Here is a 19,379-nt window from a genome sequence, read left to right on the forward strand (position 1 = left end):
CCAAAGATCTCAGGCTTCTTAAGGATGTGGTACTGTCACTCACAGTTTAAGATGTCACTGTGTAAGACCTGCATGTTTTCACAGTCTTGAGAGAGAACTAGTTGTGCAATGAGTTTTGCAGTATCAAAGAATCCCTTCAATAGAAGAAAGGGCATAATTTTAGGGTTTATAGAAACAAAAATTGCTTTTGTAAGTGTAAGCTTGTGTTTACCAAAGGACTGGAGTCCTTTAGAGAAAGGAAATTTAAGTGACTCAGGAAGAAAGTAATTCACTAGGCTGCCTTCCATTATTTCTTATAAATTCTCAGTTCAAATTCAGCCCTGGAGCAGGAGGCTGGATTAAATGACTTTCTGAGATGCTTTTACATTTCCTGTTATGACTTTTCAAAGCTTATGAGAAATGAAGGTAGAATGAAAGGAACACTCCCCCCAGTTGTGGTTCTTCCAGACAGTCCCTGAAATGTATTTTTCCATTAATCTATTAGTATCCAGGTGAAGAACTGGTGGAGTTGGTACAGGTGACGATTTAATAAAAAAAAAACACTATTGAATCAACAATAATAATAGAAATAACTTGTATTGCAAAACAAATTAATTTCATTATCACCACAACAAAAAATGGCATAGGTACCCTATATAATGTGCTTCTCTAGTTACTTTGCTATACAATAATATGAAGCAACTGACAGTGTTTCAGTGAAATGTGAATAAGCATGTTGAGTGATGTAGCTCATACAGACATAACAGTGCACCTACTAAAGAAATTAACTAAAGAAATAATCTTTTCTCCAAAAACATTTGAGGCAACAGGAAGCAATGAGTCTAAACTGCAGACTTGACAGCAGCAGTGATTTTCTGACAGTGAGGATAATTAAGAACGGGAATAGACTGCTTATAAAGAAAGAAGAGGGGATCACTATTACAAAGGAGGAATATATGTGAGGAAGTATATATATATTTGAAGTTACATTGGCACAGAAGGGTGGTCTAAATGACTTCTCCAAGCCCATTTAGCAGTATTTCATGTGATGGCAACTCAACCTCCCACTCTTCCCCCCTTATCTCCAAACTATGATATCTGTGAGGTTTCTTCATCTGGAAAACCTAACTGTAAAAGTTGCAGGAAAATCTGGTGTTACTGAAGTCTGCTGTTGGATGATAGACCGCCAGCATAGAGAACATGGCCTCAGACTCCCATGCAGCCTCCGGTGAGCCTCCAGTGGTTCTTCATGTGAGCAAACATCATCAGCCAAGGTCAGATGCAGTAGGTGCAAAAGGGTGCATGTGCCCTCTACATGCTCATCGTTCCTTGTGATTTATTTTCAAACGGAGCTCAGTGTTTCTGCTGACTCTGGCAGGCGTAGGCATGGATCCAGCCCTTGACGATGGTGTTTGCTGTCTGCAATAGAGCCTATTCCTGTGTGAGAGAAATCATCTATTCTGGGAGAAACTTGCTATGACCCCTTATAGAGTTGAGTAGGTAAACTCAGGGCACAAAATAGGCTGTTCAGGTTGCCATAGGACATTGTGCCTGAGCTCTGTTTCTGACTCTGTGGTTTGTTTACTGCATTATTTTGGGCTGACCTCTAAGCTGTCTGTACCTTGATTTTACCATCTGTAAGTTGAGGTTGGAAGTTGTGATGATCTGTCTTATCATTTTGCAGTCTAGGAAGAGAAATATTTATGTGAGACCTAATTCCTGCAATGCAGCAATGTCTTGAGCTCCCATACTATTACCTAGGCATTGTCTGCTGGCAGTCTGTGGAGTGGATCTGGCCCATGGACCAACACTACCTCCCAGCAAACTAGGAGCACGTTCCTCTGATTGCCTGGTTTTCAACAGAGACAGTGAAATGTGCTCCAGCAAGGCTGCTATGGTAGCAGAAAGGAAAAGGCATTGGCCATGAGATCTTTCTACTCAACTGTCCATTATGCCAGCAGCAACTCTGAGAGGACTGTGGGTGAAAGGACTCTAGTCCCAAGGTCTGCTGCCTATGGGGACATGAGTTCTTCTCTATCTTGTTACATTTCTAGGTGTGTCGAGTGCATGGAAATAGGTGTCCTGAGACAGGCATCCAGCTCCTAACTTCAAGAAGTTGAATGACTTTAAAGGCCAATGGGAACAGAAAGATGAATCACTAATGGCAGCAGAAATGTCATTACCTGTATGGTATTCCAGGCTGGAAAAAAGACAAACTAATAGAGACACCCTCAGGAGATGAACAGACTATTCTATGGAAAAATGAAGGTTTAGACTTATATTGTAACTTCAGTGTATGGAGTAGACCAATTCAGATAGCAAGTCAGGAACACTGAGAAAAAACTAATTTTACAGAATGATAGCTAGCAACAACAACAACAACAAAATAGCCTTTTCGTGCTAAACAGTTAAAGCCGAAATAAATACGTACTATATCAAATATCTGTAGAGGTAGCGAATGCTGACTCAAATTTCATCTATATCATAGCAGAACAGGAGCAAATCTTTTGTCCCGGAATCAAACCTGCTTTATTTACTTTACTGAAAACATCTATTTAGAAAACCCTTTAAAAAGCGATACACGACAATGGAAACTGCATTTGGCCACCATGTCAAAAGCAGACCCAAGCATCCCAGGTGGCTTCATACAGCAGAATTTTCTTCCCACCAGTTGAAATCAAAACACTTAATTCATGAGGTTCAAGGGAAGGAAATAAAATTTATACAGGGTTGTGTTTAAAGCAGGCAGTGCATCTCTGAGGGAGAAAAACACAACTGAACTCAGCTGAGCTCCGTAGCATCAGAAACCAGAGACCACCTGAGGAAGAACTGCTGCTGTCTGGGTGTATGTGGAATCTATAGCTGCTTTGGGGTTCCACTTGGGTACTGAGGAAATCCCTAGGCAACGTCTGGCTACAGTTAAGCCTTGACTGTCCCCTCCTGTATTCTCTGCTTGTGGGACTCCCTGAAATGCTCTTTCCTTAGTAGAAGTAGTAATCCTTTTAAAGGTTAGTCTAGCAAAGTTCTGCAGGACAGCTGCGAGGGGTGTAAGTGCAGAAAGGCAGTAGAAATGGAGAACAGGAATGCTCATTTGGGACACCCAGACTTTTCATTCTGCAAAGCCTGATCTCATAAGAGAGCCAGGTACTCATCTGCAGGAGGGAACATTGGGCTGGAGGAGACACTGATGATTCAAAGTCTTCTTACCTCTCCCCAGTAGCAGATACAGACTGGAGACAAGGAAGGTGCAGATGGAGATTGTTTCTCCTTGCAACCCTATGCCAGAAGCGTGGCCAAAGGAAAGGGAAATAAGGCTATTTTAATTCATGGCAGGGGGTGAATCTGGGCCCATAACCTTAAGATCACAGGAGTTCAAAGGTGAGGGGTACAGTTTGTCCGGACCCAAGGGTTTAACCATGGTATGCCAGTTGATGAAGGTATGAGGAATGATACAGAGCAGAAGCCAACATTTCCTAAGCAATTCTTGTTATGTTCCCTCAGGGTTTGCAAAGCACACGTGTTTCCTGTGGCTGCCGAGGGTGGGGGGAGACATCAGGGAAGGGAGTCCTCTCTGCCCAAGCACCTTCCCAAGGAAGGTGGCTCTCGTACTGCACTGGAGCTGAACCCAAGGATGGCAGTTCCCTGGAAGCCCTTGGCAGTTCCAGATGCAGCACCACAGAGCAATGTGGGGCTGGCACACAGGCTGCTGCTTCTGGCATTCGGCAAAACCCAGGAGGGCGAAGCTAGCCTAGCTGCACATAAAAGTTTTCTCATGCTGTAGCAAACCTTCCTGATGAGCAGCCTGGCTTCCCTTGGCTTTCACCAGGTTAATTCTCTGATGTATACTTTAGGTCTCGCTTTATTCTTAATCCATGTGTTGAGAATATCAGCGAGTTGTGCCTTATCTCCATTAGCTCTGAAGAACCTTGTTGCTCTCTGCGGTGGGCCAGCCATCACAGTGGAGACCAGAGTCAGCTCCCTGCTCTGTGGTTTGGTCCTAGCGGGCTTTCAGCCATGGCATTAGCTTGAGCCTTGGGAAATGTGCCTTCTCCCCACGGTCAAGGCGATCTTGCTTTAGTGAGCTCCAAGTGGGCAGTTAGGAGGGCTGCTGAGTCAGAGACCCATTTCCAACAGAAATACTTCTGTAAGTGCCTAATTGCTGACAAAAAAGTTTCCAGTTTTACCTCTGAATGTCTGGGCTTCTGTCTTCTTGTACCATGGCTCCATCTCCCATCACTGGCTGATTAGGCTTTTAGACAAGCTGTTTTGCAGCAGTAAGGGCATACGTCCATGCTGTATGCAGTGCAGTATTTGTGCACTGTTATGCATCGTAGTGGCTGCACCATCCCATGCTGGCAGTTGTGTATCTCAGGCGGAGATCAATACTCACATCTGACCCTGATTCTCCTTCGTGGCAGTCTCAGACTGGTGCTTTAGCTGGTGCGACTGGAATCAGTGTGTAAAAGAGCTTAACAAGCAGGTTGCTGTTTGCACTCGTGCCGTTTACTGTGAGTGCATAATCTGAGTTTCTAAGCTTTCTGTGCAATACTTTTCTTGAAAAATCAACCGCCTGGAAGATCTTTTGAGCTCCGCTCACAGCTCTTCAAGTTCACGTCAGGTATGGCTGCAAGCAGTAGCTGCAGAATTTATAAACAGAGCAAATTCTTCACCGAATGTGTAATGAGCCAGGCCTTGGAAATTAAGGACACCAGTTTCTTTCTTCAGCATCCTGTCTGGTCCGCATCTGACATGTTCAAGCCAAATAGACACCATCATGAGCATTCACACTCTGGGCAGCAGTGGGAAGAAGCAACAAAGTGGCATTTCACAGCCTGAGCTGCTGCTATTGTTCTACACAAGATCTATAAATTAGATAAGGTCTCAAAGTGTCTCAGTAAGTAAAGGCTTCTAAATAAATGCAGTTAATAAAAGAGGGTCTTGGAAATGAGCAAATTTAGCTTTCTGTGAGAGTCCTACTGTATATTGGCCATGAAAAATATCTTTGTCTCAGTCCTTGCTGGTTTACAGATTGATCTCTATGTGGAAACTTGAGCCAAAGAGTATTTGATATGTTCTATTTTGGGAAATCTATAGGGGAGGTTAATTTAGGTAAATCAGGAAATTCTCTTGAGATTTCAGAGAAGGGAAATCTGGATGGTCTCACAGACTAAGAGGATTGGCCTGTGCTATTTTTCTGAAACAACTTCAGCTGTGGCTAGACTTGAGAAAATTTAAATGAGGTCTGTAGTTAGGATGAGTCCAAAAGGACAAGTTTTGGCTCTTCAGTTCAATATGATGGGAAGAGGTGGGAAAGGTGTCGATAAACAGAAATGAAGAGGCTGCCACAGCTGGCTGATGTTTAAAAGCTGGGTGACACACTTTTTTTACTTCAAACTCTCAGAGATGAGGAGTTTTAAGGGTTAGATTCTCATACCGGCCATACCAAACTGAACCGGGAGTAACTCCTAGACTGCTCCTTGTTTACACCAAGACAGAGATGTGAATATGGATCTAAAAGGAAAGCTAGACAGGCTGTCACACTGCATAATAATGTGATATATCAAAGCTGGAGATCAGGCCTCAGGCATTGCAGTGAGGACTAGAGGCACCCTGCTCTTACACGTACTCCCTGAACGTATTCAGGCTCTGCTGATTTTGCTCTACATGACCAAAAATGTTTTACATTTATTCACTTCAGCATTTTCCTCAGAGTAATTCCTTAGTTCTCCTTCTGTGTGGACAGATGGTCATGGAGGTCTTTTGTTTGGCGGTCATAGCCATACGGCAAGGGAGGGATGTCCCTGAGCCCTCCGTCACTGTAATGGGTCTGCCTGAGATGCAGCCCTCACCATGCTGTGTAGTGGTAGCTAGGTAACACACCAGTGTTTTGACTACTGCTGAGTAGGTCTCACACAGCATCAAGGCTGTTTCCCCAACATTTCCCCGATAGGCTGGGGGTGGGTAAAATCTTGGGAGGGGCTATAGCCAGGACAGCTGACCCAGACTGACTAAAGGGATATTCCATACCACATGACGTCTGCTCAGCAATATAAGCTGAGGAAATCAGGAAGAAGGGGGGGGACATTTTTTTAGCATTTGTCGTCCAGAGCAACCACTACGTGTACCAGAGCCCTGCTTCCCAGAAAGTGGCTGGACATCGCCTGCTGATGGGAAGTAGAGAATAAGTTCTTTCGGTTTTCTTTTGCTTCCGCGCACGGCTTTTTGCTTCATTAAACTGTCTTTATCTGACCCACGTGCCTGTTGTTACATTTTCTCTCCCATGTCCAGCTGAGGGGGTGAGAGTGACAGAGTGTCTTTGGTGGGCACCTGGCATCTCGCCAGGGCCAAACCACCACAGTTGCCCATCTCCCATCTGCTGGTTTGACCATCTTGAGTCTCTATAAAGAAAAGATGAAGCCATGAGGCCCTGGCAGAGGAGTCATTGATTTGCAGCCGTAGGAACACAACCTCTTGGATTTATAAATAGTGGTACAAATTTCCTGACTGGCACTAGGGATAACTGTGGCTTCATTTGGTTTTCTTTCCTTGCCTGTTGAGGAAATCCTCCTCCCTTGCCCCTTTTCCCATTTACATTATGCTGGGCTGCACACCCACTGCCTCTCCTGTGCTGAGCTGGCTCTGCAGCCTCTGGGTGTAGGACAGATTTGTGAACTGTCTAGAAATAAACAGGCAAGCTATCCTACCCACACAGGCAAATCTGACACCATATGCCCAACATTGCATTCCTTCAGATTGGAAATCCTCATTATTCCTTCATAATTTTATTGCATGCATTTTTTTTCAACTAAAGCAGTCTATTGCTTCTCCCTATAAAACCACTTCGTACGTGACATTTCCACCAAAACAATCATGTTTTCAAGTGGTGCCAGCAAAATGCTGGAGGTTTGATTTCAAATGAGAAAAGAGAGATGTGAGCAACTAATGGGTTATTTCTCCAGCCCCAGAAAAATAAACTAACCTCTCAAGGACAAAAGCTTGCAAAAAAACTTTTGAACTTCTTTAAGTACTCCTTGAAATACTTCTAAATTAATATATGTATATTCATTAGCATATTTTATGAACTGTTGTGCCCTACTTCACACTGAAAATAATAAACTGCTGCACCAGTCTAAGAGGAATCAACCAAAAGACCTTGTTTTCTGCATGTGTGGGAGTGTGTAAGGCAAATATAAATACTTTCTTCTTCATGGATTGCTCATTTTCCTAGGGCTCATTCTCACAGCAAAACTCATGATCTTTCCTATGTCTTAGGGGCTCTCTTTGTGACATTATGGACTTAAGGGGAAAAGCCCAGACACAATAGCCGCTCGGTGTGTGAGCTGTAGACAAATGACCAAAACAGTACAAAATAAAACTAGCGATGTGAGTTGCTGGTTTGCCAGAGGTAGGGTTTTGAAAACTCATAGCCTGACTTATTTCCTAAGTGTGATTATTTTGACAACAGTCAAAGACTGGAGCAGCGCTGGCGTCACCACTTTATAGGTCCTGTGAAGAGCAGAAATAAGCCTCTGCCACTTGCAAGGGAGGAACGTCACTGATAAATTCCTGATTGTCTTTTGGGCCGGGAAGGCATAAACTTTTCTGAGCACCTTTTAGACCCTGAAGGCTTGGTTTGGGTGCCAGACCATAGATGTCTGGAGTCATATGAAACATCCTATTCTGTAGAGCTGGAAGATACAACAGCAGCTACAGGGCATTCGTCTGTTCTGGAGAGGCTGATGGGGCCAGCAGGTCACCCAGGGGCATCCCAGGCTCAGACAATCGAATCCCATTGATTCCCCCTTTCCCCTGCAGGTGGTCTGATGAAATCAGCCTTAGCAGTTTTATGGGGATTTAGTTCATGCTAATGATATCAAGGAGAATATATTCCAGACAGCCAAAGTTCAAAAAAATAGAAGTAAAAATCATACATGTATAGTTATATGTAAGTTCTAGGATCACCTTGTATGAGGCCTCTGCATTTGTGTTTAGCTAAGAGATGTCCACCTGTCAGGCACCAGACACCATCTGAAAACTAGAAGTGTTGGAAGAGCTACCGCTTCCTCTGCTAATTTTCTCCAATAATTAATCATACTCACTCTAAAAAAAAAAAAAAAAAAAAAAAAAAAAGTTCATTTGAATCTCATTTACCTATTATCTAAAAGAAGTTCATGCCTCAGGCTTGTCTGGTGAAGATGTTGAAAACTGATTCAATTATGCTTGTTTATCTGAGTGTAATCCCTAAAATGCCAGACAAGTGGAGCTGCAAGGTAGTGCCATTGGCACTAAGCACGCAAAATGAATGTTTTTCCCCAGTTGAGGGTAGAATCTTTCCTTCTCACTTATTTATTGCTAAGTCAGCAGTGTTTTTTTCATTCATTTACCTTTATATAGCATGAGATGTGCTGGAAACAGACAAAGTGTCATTGGACAAGGGAGATAGAAGTGACAGGGATATTGTGTATTCATTAAGATTTATAGGTACACATCTCAGATGGTCTGATTTACTGTCTCCAAAGAATTATGCCACACAGAAATATTTCTTGCAGCCTAGGGGTATGTGAGATTTCAAAACTGTTATGTGTAAAAACGTCCTGGATTAATGCCATGTCAAAAGAAAAAAAGAAGCCAACCGTAAAAAACAACTTAATAACGTGTTGGTTGGAATTCATATGCGAACCTCAGAATATCTATATTGATGTTATTTCTCTCTTGCTTCCAGCTCATCCAACACACAGACTTGCTTTGGACCCCCCATTTTAACCAGAAATGAAACTCATGGCTCTTGGTGGTGCTGAGCTGAGCCTCCTTGAGGGCTCATGCTTTTATCCTCACCACACTTCTTTGGGGTTGGCAAATAACCTTATCTCAAGTCAGCTAACAGTGGAGATGGGGCATGGAGGGTCAGTCCTCCCATCTGCAGGAAGCCTGGGCTGGAACGTGAGCAGGGACCACACACCCCACATGTGGATCTGATGCAACTGCTGCCCATCCTGTCTGCCCTTGGCTGCAATTCCTCCAGCCATCCCCTTGGAGGGGAAAATGTGCAGGATCATAGAATCATAGAATCTTTTAGGTTGGAAGAGACCTTTAAGATGATCGAGTCCAACTGTAAACCTAGATCTATTATATTTTTCTTTATTAAAATATAAAAGTTGCTATCTACTTGTTAAAGACAGTTTGCTTATCTGGGGTCTCCTGGATTCCTCTTGCACGTTATAATTCATAGCTCCCTGACAAAGTAAATGTATTTTTATCTGATCTTTTATGGTTTACTCACAGCCATGTTAAATTATTAAACCCATGTTGAAACCCCAAATGTCCGGCCCTGAAGACAAATGATCAAGCAGAAAAACAGCCTGTCAGTGACTCAGTAACATTTCTTTTGCATTTGTTGTGGAGTTCAATTAATTGCATGCAACTTCAATTTGCGTGTCCACCACGCTGGATTTTACCTACCCCTTAGCCTCAGCTGAGGGGGTTGTACTAAACCTTTTTTGAATGAAAGCTCTCCTTTCTTCCTCAGCTGCCCTGCTCCCTGCTCTGGGGCCCTGGGAACTTTGCTGCCTGTTATTTTTATGGTGAGTGTTATAGGTGGAAAGAAAAAATCTCAAAGGAGACAGAGGGGAAACAAAAGTCCCCGCTAAAGCCCTGGCGCAAGCAGGCCTGAGTGGCTGCAGGGCCATGCATGGCGAGAGGGAGGGCTGACTCCTCGGGAGCTTTTCTATCAACATCCCGCCGTGTATTAGCTTCCTACACAGTCAAGCCTCTGCACAAAAGAGTTAATCACAAACTCATCATCCTGAAAAAGATCAACACAAATGACTCTTGCTTATACATTGCCGGGGTTGTGCTAACATACATTTCCAGGCTGGACTCCCCAGCGTTGGATCCAGCTGTGTTAATCTGCTTCTATCCAACGCAGCCAGAAGCAAATTAATCTTTTCTGTTCATTTTGCTTTTAAAGGCAATGTGAAAGAAAAGCAAGAGAAGCTCACAGACAAGAGCTAGACAGCTTTTAAAGGAGCTGAAAGGAGCCTGTTTTATATGATTGCTAATTTGAGTTGCCCACTTTTAAAGCTCAGCTCACTGTGCTTAAGGTAAGGGAAGCAGAAGGCAGCGTTGCCATGCAAGGCTGTGGGGTCCCAGGGGCAGGCCAGGCAGAAAGGCGGCAATTGAGTCTGCAGGAAGAAATAGTGTAAATATGTTGGCTGCCAGAGTAAAGGCCATTTAATGGGAGTTAAGGGCAACAAAGGGATTGGGGGGTGGTTCAGGTGGCTGTGGGATGTTTTCATAGACCCTCAGAGGAAACAAGACAAAACATATTTGACATAAGAGTCCCACCTACTTGATGTAGCCATGTATGTGTGGAAAATCGTATTTAGATCCTCCTTTTTCTATGCAGAAACAAAGCACTGTTTCCCCTTTTCACAATAAATGAAGAAAGAAGATAGGAGCTGTCAGGCATGGTGGGGGAAGGGAATGGGGTGAGCTTCCTTCCGGTGAGAGCTGGTTCAGGGCTCCTACGGTTCCGATCTGGTGTCACAGTGTCCCACAGCTTAAACTGACAGTGTGACATGGTCCCTATAGATACTCCAAGGAAAATGAAAAAAGTAATCCCACAAAAGAAAACATATGCCCCACAGGCAAGCTGCAGCTGCAACCCCTTCAAAGCTGAGAGGTAAAGCTGCCTGCTCAGTCTGCACACTCTCTGTCCCAGTGCACAGTGATAAAACCTTAAGTTGCACAACAAGGTATGATTATTTCCACAAACCATTCCAAAATGGAGCTTGCAAAAAAAAAAGGGAATGCTTTTCAAAAAATATTAATGCAAAAAGCTTTTTTCTTTTTTTTTTCCCCATTGAAAATTTCTCCCTATGTATTCCTCTGCCGTCTGGTTTGCTCTGTTAAGAACAGGCATGGCTGCATGAAGCTGAAAATTATTTCTGTGCCAAAATTCATGAGTGGTCCAGGTACTGCTTAAATCTGATATAACGGCAAAAAGTAGAAGTTAATGTGTTCAGAGAATTGTTTAGAACAATTTTCATCCTCCTTTCTCCCATTTGCAGACTGAATAAGGCAAGGATCTCTTAAAGAGTGAATGAAAGTTCATTTTAACACCTGTTACTCAGGGAAGAGTAGATTCATTTCAAATCAATCCATGTCAGTCCTGACCCTTTTGGTGATGCTGTGCACCAGGAAAAGCCCCACTGGAAGCATTTTCCCTAGGTGACAGCATTGCTTTCCCCGCCGCACAAGTGCACAAGGAAGCTATAGGATCTCGTATGGCTGGCTTGTTCCTAACACATAACCCAGTGTTTGATGTCTCCCAGGCTGGTGCTCAGGTAAGCACCAGCTTAGTGAGAGGTTTGAAATGAGACAACCTCTGAACCTCTGAATTCTGCCTGTGTCTTGGGTGTTTTGGATCTTTGGAAATGACTCAGCTTAAAAGGCGACACACCATGTCGCCTGAGGTTGCTCTGTGAAGAGCATTGCTAAAAAGCCATGCACCGAGCCAAATACAAGAGCCTGTCCTCTCCTCTGTGCAAGGCTGGGCTCTGCCTCCCATGCAACGGTTGTGGCTGCAGCTCAGCTCACACTCAAGTGCACATGATGCAGGCAGGAGAAAAAAAAGTGTTGGCTTTCTCATGGATTTTGGAGTTTTACTGGGGAAGGACTGGAGTAAACACATCTACATTAGAGGAGATGTATTTAAGACAGCATGTGATGAGTAGTATAATTTTGATTTGGACTCCCAGAAAATATTTCTGAAAAGTGTGTTTGGTAGGAGCCTGCAAGCTGAATCCTACTGTAAGCAGAGGGAAAGAGTGACAAAGGGCAAGTTAGTTAGATAGTAAAGTAAAGAGTAGCTTTGAGGCTTTTAAGAAGCATAAACACATGGGAAAAGAGAAGTATTGGGAGATCTACTAAAAAAAAAACAAAGGAAGGTGAAGAAGATTTTATTTTAGAGTAGCAAAAAGAAATACTGAACATTGAATTTTAGTGAACGTTTCAACCAACTGTAACAGAATTGTCAAAAAATATTTGCAGTTGACCAAGGAGGGAAGAGGAAATGCATTCAGATACAAAAAGGGAAAAGATAAGACGATTGAGAACTGAGCAACGGGAGAAAGGAAATATAGTAAATCATTCATTTGATTCCTTTATTTACTTATAGAACTGGAGAGCTGCTTAAGACTTTGGTTGACGTTGGCTGACACTGGCAAGCAGTGATAAAGGAAGCAGGAGGGAGGATAGAGAATAAAAAGTCTAAGTCAGGTTCAGCAGACAAGATGGCCTATCCAGATGCACATTTCTTATTAATTAAAGGCTTAATTTCATTAGCATTTCTTTCCTCTTCTTATTAATTAAAGGCTTAATTTCGTTAGCATTTCTTTCCTCAGTTTAAGCAACCAGGACTCCTGGCCATACACAGCTATATTGCTTGTATTGCACTGCTATCTCTGCTGTTCCCTTGAGACAGAGCAGCTCCCTTAAGGGTATTTTAAGACCTCTTGAGGCTGGGAAACTGCTGAATGAGAGAGATACAATAATGGTCTCTAAAACAGGTAGTGGAACAAGAAAGGTGAATAGGGTGAATGGCTGTTCTTTGCTTCTTCTAGTATAAAAATAAAAGGACATGAAATTAAACTAGCGAGTACTACCTCCAAACCAAACAAAAAGAGGAACTTCAACAGCACATAGTATGGTAGGGTTGCAAATATTTCCGTTATTTAAAAAAAAAAAAAAAAATCAGGAGCATAAATGAAAGAAAAATCCACCAAGGATTATTAAATATAAAAGCATTAACTTTGACTCAAGATATTGCTTAGTCACAAGTCACAGGAGGCTGGGAGAGCATTCCTGGAAGCGTTCCTGCGTGCTTGCCCTGTCCTTACATTGTTTTTCGGATAACATCTGCTGTGACTGCTCTGCTACTGGGGGAAGCACACCAGACCAAATGGACCTGTGCTCTGACCCAGTACAGATGTTCTTGTATTAAGTTTGTGTGCTGCACTGTGAACTAACTGGGGAATTGATCTAGGTAAAAAATAAGTCAGAGAGTTTTGGGTTTTTGTTTTTTAACTCTGATCAGTTCCCTGACCTGGTTCACTGAGTGGCCAAATTAAATGGTTGGATAGTCTCTGCTAAGGAAGTGATGGGAAGAAGGATGAACAGCCAGGCTTTGACGATGGGGTATAGGAGCATGAGGAAACAGGAGGGTTGACTAAACCATTTTTGTCACTGAAAGAAATTCTTGTGAGGCCAAAAATACTGACGGCGAGCTGGCATGAGTCAGAACCTGAATCGTTTCTATGTGGACGGTACATGGTCAATAAAGACTGCATGAAGCCACATGTCTCCTGCTGTTATTTTAGTGGTTAAACAGGAAAGGTGAGAGAATAAGATCCTCCCTTATACTTCTGGAAGAACTAGCCCAGGCGAGAAGCCCAGCCCTCCTTCCTGCTCCCCTCAGTGGCAGCACCGCACTGACTTTGGTGGCACAGACCAAGTGGAGGTGATTTGTGCCCTTCCCGGAACTGTGGACTGGGAGAGGCAGAGTTTCATTTCTGAGCACTGCATTCTTGAAAGTGATAGAGCAAAAGTCAGTAGTATCAGTTTTACACAGCTAAATTTATTTTTCCTTTTCTATGTAGAGCATTAAGGATAATTTTGGCTCTTCACTTAAATAAAAAAATAATTGATATTTTTTTAAACAAAAACATTGAAAAGTGCCCTGTACAAGAACTGTGGCATTTCTACTCAGACCGTAACAGGTGTGCTAAGGTATCTAGGCCAAGAAAGGAAAGAAAAGAAGGACTGAAGTAGAGACGGCCATAGCTTTGGAACTAAATCTAGAGGTATTTTTTTCCTTTCTCCCTTCAGTAAGATTTCATGGGAACACTGAAAACAAAACCAGCCCCAATCTCTAAATTGTACAGATGTAGCTTACCCTAATATCCATTCAATCCAGAAAGGCAGTTTCTCAGATTTCCCTCTTTTCCAGATTTCTTAAGGTATAAGCCCCATGCTTCAGGTACTATGAGCTGGAAGCTTTATCAGCCTCTGTACCAAAATCTTACAAACAATCTTCAGGATAAGAAAAATCTGTGTCAAGCTGATAGCTTTATAGTAATGTGAGTCATCATCACTCCAGCTACAGTTAAATTTCCTTTGCTTGTTTTCACATCGTGGTTTAGCTTTATTCCTCACACTACCTTACACTGCTTTTAGAGGATCTTGAAAAGTGGGTAGCAAATGCAACGTTTTCCTCCAGCTTTTATTGTCAGTACATCACTGTGCTGTTCCTTTTGCTTAGATGATGTTTTTAGATCTGTCTTTGAGCCCTGCAAACCAGCAAATTTGGGTGGCTGGGCAGATTTCGTGGACAGCTGATTGAACCTGCTTTTTAAATGTAGGTATATAACTGTTCAGTAAAATATATTATTGTCCTCTTTTCTAATGGCGAAGGTTTTTCTTTGGGGTCTAAACTGTGCCAGGATATTTTCTACCTACACAGATCACATCTAACTGTCAGGAGATTTTGCTTCTTATTCATGTCTCCTGTGGAAGTTGCTGAAAAATGAAGGCTGACTGTAGATGCATCCAGGTAAGGTTGCATAGAATATACTTTAATTGCTTTACAACACCTCAAGCAGCCAAAAATTTATTAGCAGTCTGTGTGAACCTTGCCTTAGCTGTGCTTAACACACAGTAATCATGGAGGGAGAAATGGGCTGGTGAGGAAAGCACTGGGCAGGGATCAAATAGGTCTGTAATGGATTCCTGACTCTGCCACAGACTAAATGTGGGCCCCTGTTCAAGATGATTAATCTTTTCTCCTTTCCGTGTAACTAGACAGTAAAGTTCTCACAACAGGAACTAGCTCTCCCTATATGTGTATATATTGCATCTCACATGACTTTGTACCTTCAGGTGCAAAATTCAGGCAAGGAATGTTGCTAATGTTGATGCTGTTAGTAGTAACATTCTTGCTGTGATATTCAATAGTTGTAACTGCAAGTGAAAAGTGCAGCAGTTTAGAGAGAACTGAGCGTTTAAAGAAAAAAAAATCATTCAGAAAGAGAATTTGTCCCAGAAAAATCTCATCATTTTAGAATTGACCTACATCTGTTCCTTGGTGTGCCACGGATTTACCATGTGAACTGTGGCTATGATCTCTTCCTCTTCCTGTCCCTTAGCCTCCTGTCATTAAAATGGGATTATTGATACTTAGAGGGGAACTGAGAGTGCTCATGGAGATGCCGGGAGATGAACGGAAGTCAAATCCCTTACCTGCTCAGAAAGTGCAGACTGAAGAATCAGATGATATCTTGACTTATATGAAACTTTGTGTAATTCTATAAATAGCCTAAATTGTGAGTATTTGTCCTAAATGTCTTTGTATTTCTTTGTATGTCCTAATTTTTGAAAAGGGTTTGATGTAAGCTGGCTATGATTTAAATAATACTTAGGCCTTAAGATCTGGATCATTAGTTTGCATCTAGAAATTATTTTATCTGAGTGGGTTCCTAGTGAAGTGGGTTCCTCTTTCAGACTTGCTGGCTGGCATTTGCCACTGTTGTGAAACCTCATTTGCTCCTGTTACTAGCAACCATCTCCGCATTTGTAGCAAAATATCTAGGGAGAATGTGGGGCTTCTTGTTTCCTGCTTTGAGTCACAAATTCTTACCAACAAGTTCAGAAGCCAGGGCACGTAATTCAGTATCCTCTAACTTCTAATTTTATTGAGAAAAATTATTTTAAAATTATAACCTCAGACTAGTCTGCAGAATAGAGATGAGACATGCCGCTGTGTAAGGCAGAGTGCCATAGGCAGTACATGCAACCAAGTTATCACAACTAACATGTTGATAAGCTGAGCTCTTCAAAGTATATCATCATGAAAAAATCAAAACTATAAAATATTTGAGGAACATGCTATTCTTTCAGGTGAAACACTTTTCTGACTTGGCTGATGGCTAAATACACTCTTGGTTTATACGACCTTCCTAATGAGATTATTGTGAGTGATTGTTTTTTTCACCATAAGCTCTGTCAGGAGTTCACTGAGGTTTAAGAAACCTGCATAACTGAAATATTATCAACAGGGGAGAAAGGTGCATAATACCCGTTTCAATGGTGTCAAGAAGCACAAGCTTCTACCATGGAGCCAAATTCAGTCTCAGCAGACAGAGAGAGGCACCTTTACCAAATTCCACAGAAATCTCTATCAAGATTAATTTGGAATTAGAAAGTAGGTGCAGAAGGGACCCTGGGAGATCCTGTAGTTCATAACCCTGCTCCAGGCAGATCCAGACAGTCCTGAATCACTCTTGGGGAATGTTTGTGTAACCCCTTCCTACAATCCTCTGGTAAATGAGATTCCATGACTTCCCAGGAGAATCTGCTCCAGGCCTTACCATCACTACTATTGAAAATATCTTTCTAGTGTCTAACCTAAACTTCTGATACTTGATTTTAGTCCACGACTTTGTATATGTCCTCAGCAGGTATGGAGAAAAAAAAAACTCCCTTTTCACAGTTATCTTCTGTATTGCAAAATTTCACAGTTACTGCAAACTTCTCTTTTCTGGAAGAGGGCTTGACCAGGTTTTCAAAATTTACTGTGTTATCACGTGTTTGCTGAGCTATGGTGTTTGACACATTGGCATGCATAACCCACCTAACAGAGAAGTTAAATGCTCTGTCTTCACCCAGACATGAAGGGGCAGCTGATACACATAAACTAGTCTGCAGGTAGTAGATTGTGTGTATCTCTATCCTCAGAAAAAAAAATATTTTTGGCTGAAATTTTCCAAAAACTGTGCATCCTGGTGTTCACTGGATCACTGTCATGGAAAATCTAAATTAACAAATGGTTAATTCACAATCTAGTAACCAAAATGTAGAATCTTGTAAGGCAATGTTAACAAAACTGCTCTTACTTCTGCTTGATTTATGTAGGTATGCATATCCGGACAAACCCAGGGATTCTAGTTTCTGCACTTAAATAATCTTCTATTTTTTCTTTAAATATTCTTGAAAACTTCGTATCAGCTAAACAAGAAAACAGAAAAATGCACTTTTGTTTTACTAGCTTGGCCTTGAATCTCTGATAGCATGACTGTGAATCATACAAATGTAGGCTACATGCTTTTATGATTAATGCTTCAGTAAAATATTACAGAAATCTTAGGAAGATTTACTGGCTGTAATTTAACCTCTAAAATTTGGGGGGAGGTGGGCTTGACATAAATTATTTTATGTTATTATTCTAAAATACGTAAGAAGTAGCAGTTTTATTAATGCAAGTTATAAAAGCTACAATCTTTATGCTTCCCTGTAGCTTTGGAGGGAAAACAAAAAAAAAAAATCCCCATTGAAACAAGGTTTCCTAAGGTGTAGGTTTAGTTTGCTGTCGGCTTTGGAACTTTTTTCACTTTCTCTCATTCTTGGTGACTCTTCCTTACACGAAAGCAGTGACATTAAATGTTGCAATCAGGAGCATGCTGGAGATAGTGAGAAAGAAATACCACGTGAACTGTTGATTGAAGAAAGGTGTGAACAGCAAACTTACTACTGCACTGCTATTTTAATGGTAATGTCAATTTAGTCCATGTGAAACTACAAAGCTTTTAGCATTCACAGCAAATACATTCGAGATTGAAACATTCTTAAAACATACTAATAATAGAGAAATTAATTGATTTACATCCGTAGAGACCAATCACTTGAGGATAAAAAAAGAACTTTATAAAAGTTATTGTATTTGATATATGACACTTTTTGACATAGGTAGGCAGGCTTTATTACACCACCTCTTTTTTTTTTTATGTAGAGTCGTTAAGAAATTTGTTTAAAGTGATGCAGACTATTTTCAGTTAAGACAGGAGTTTTCTAAATCCAGTGGACAAACCCAGTCCTTATTTCTCACATTTAGAGCATGTCCACTGATGTAATGTAATAACATCTCTACGCATTTCTAAAGCAAAAGTATCTCGTTATTTAGGAAGGTCTTTGTAAAGACAGTGTAAAAATAGCTTTATTCTACCCATATGCATACAGATTGGCTTATTGGCTCTTCTTTAAACCTTTTCCCTGCCCTCTGGGTGCCAGACAGGCTGTTACAGATGAGCATAATCTCAGACTTTTTAACCAATCACTCCTTTTTAATCAATCACTCCTTTTTAATGTTCCTCCCTCTGTTTTTAATGGAGTTAAGATAAAATTCATTCTGAGCACAAATAGAAGTGTGAGCTGAGGAGTACCTATTATTATAAGCAAATTTACTGGAAAGCACACTTACTTGCTGTTAAACCACAAAGTACTGGGAACTGTAACATAATGTTTTATTTTTTAGGGATTAAATTAACTCACTTCTATATCCTAATTCTCTGAGTAAAATAAAGATGAATATCAAATAATTCTGTTCTGGTAAAACTTTTGTGGTTTTGAAAATGTCCAATGTGTGGTAAACACAGAAACACATATTATACCTGCTTTCTAATGTATTTTTATTTTTCTTTCTTTTTTTTTTTTTTTCAGTATGATAGGTTTAAAGAGGGATTCAAGGAGGATTTAACTGATGCCTAAATCCTGTGCTACCATTTCATGTAGGGTAGATCATTGCCCCGTATGAAATCAAGTCTGCAATGGATTCCTCTTGTATTTTGTAACAGTTCTGTGTCTTTATGCAACAGGAGTTTGCTGATCCTTAATTATGCCCTGAAGAGATGGGAGAAGCAGAGCCACCACTAAGCTTCTAAGATTTGGTGGGAAAATATATGCTTACTCACTGTTTGCTGTTTTTTTGGTAGTGTGTGCATAACACCACTGTAGATGCATAAAACTAAAAAACGGTTTAAAATGTTTTGTTGAGTCACTCTACTTTCAAGACTAAGGCTGTAGTATCATGAGCATTTTAAGTCAGTATAACTCAGCTGTGCTGCTGAGAGGTCTACCAGCCCCCATCAGCTCATTCCTGCTCCTGCAACATCCCTACAGGAAGCTGACCCAGGTTAACATTAAACTGGCAAATAAAGAATGAGTTTGTAACAGAGATTATTCCTCTGATCTCCATCATGTGGCTAAATCAATGTTTGTGCGGGGACACTGAGGGAGCAGAACAGGGAGCTGCAGTAAGACAGGAGCGAGCATCTGGACAGCAGTGCCAGCTTGTGTGGGTTTACATTGCCTGTGCTTTTATCATGCCAGAGGAGAATTTTAAGAGGATGGTTTCTCAGCCGTAGCATGCTTGCTTTCATAAAACAGTCTTGAAAACAACCCTGAGTGTTACATAGGTGCATGGCACCTCCAGATGTCAGGACCTTTTACATAGATATCAAAACAGAGGTTGAAAGGCATAGCTTAATGACCCAAGTTAGAAAAAAATTCCC

Source organism: Leptosomus discolor, chromosome 5 (genome assembly GCF_034619465.1).
Source record: "Leptosomus discolor isolate bLepDis1 chromosome 5, bLepDis1.hap2, whole genome shotgun sequence".
Taxonomy (NCBI): Eukaryota; Metazoa; Chordata; class Aves; order Leptosomiformes; family Leptosomidae; genus Leptosomus; species Leptosomus discolor.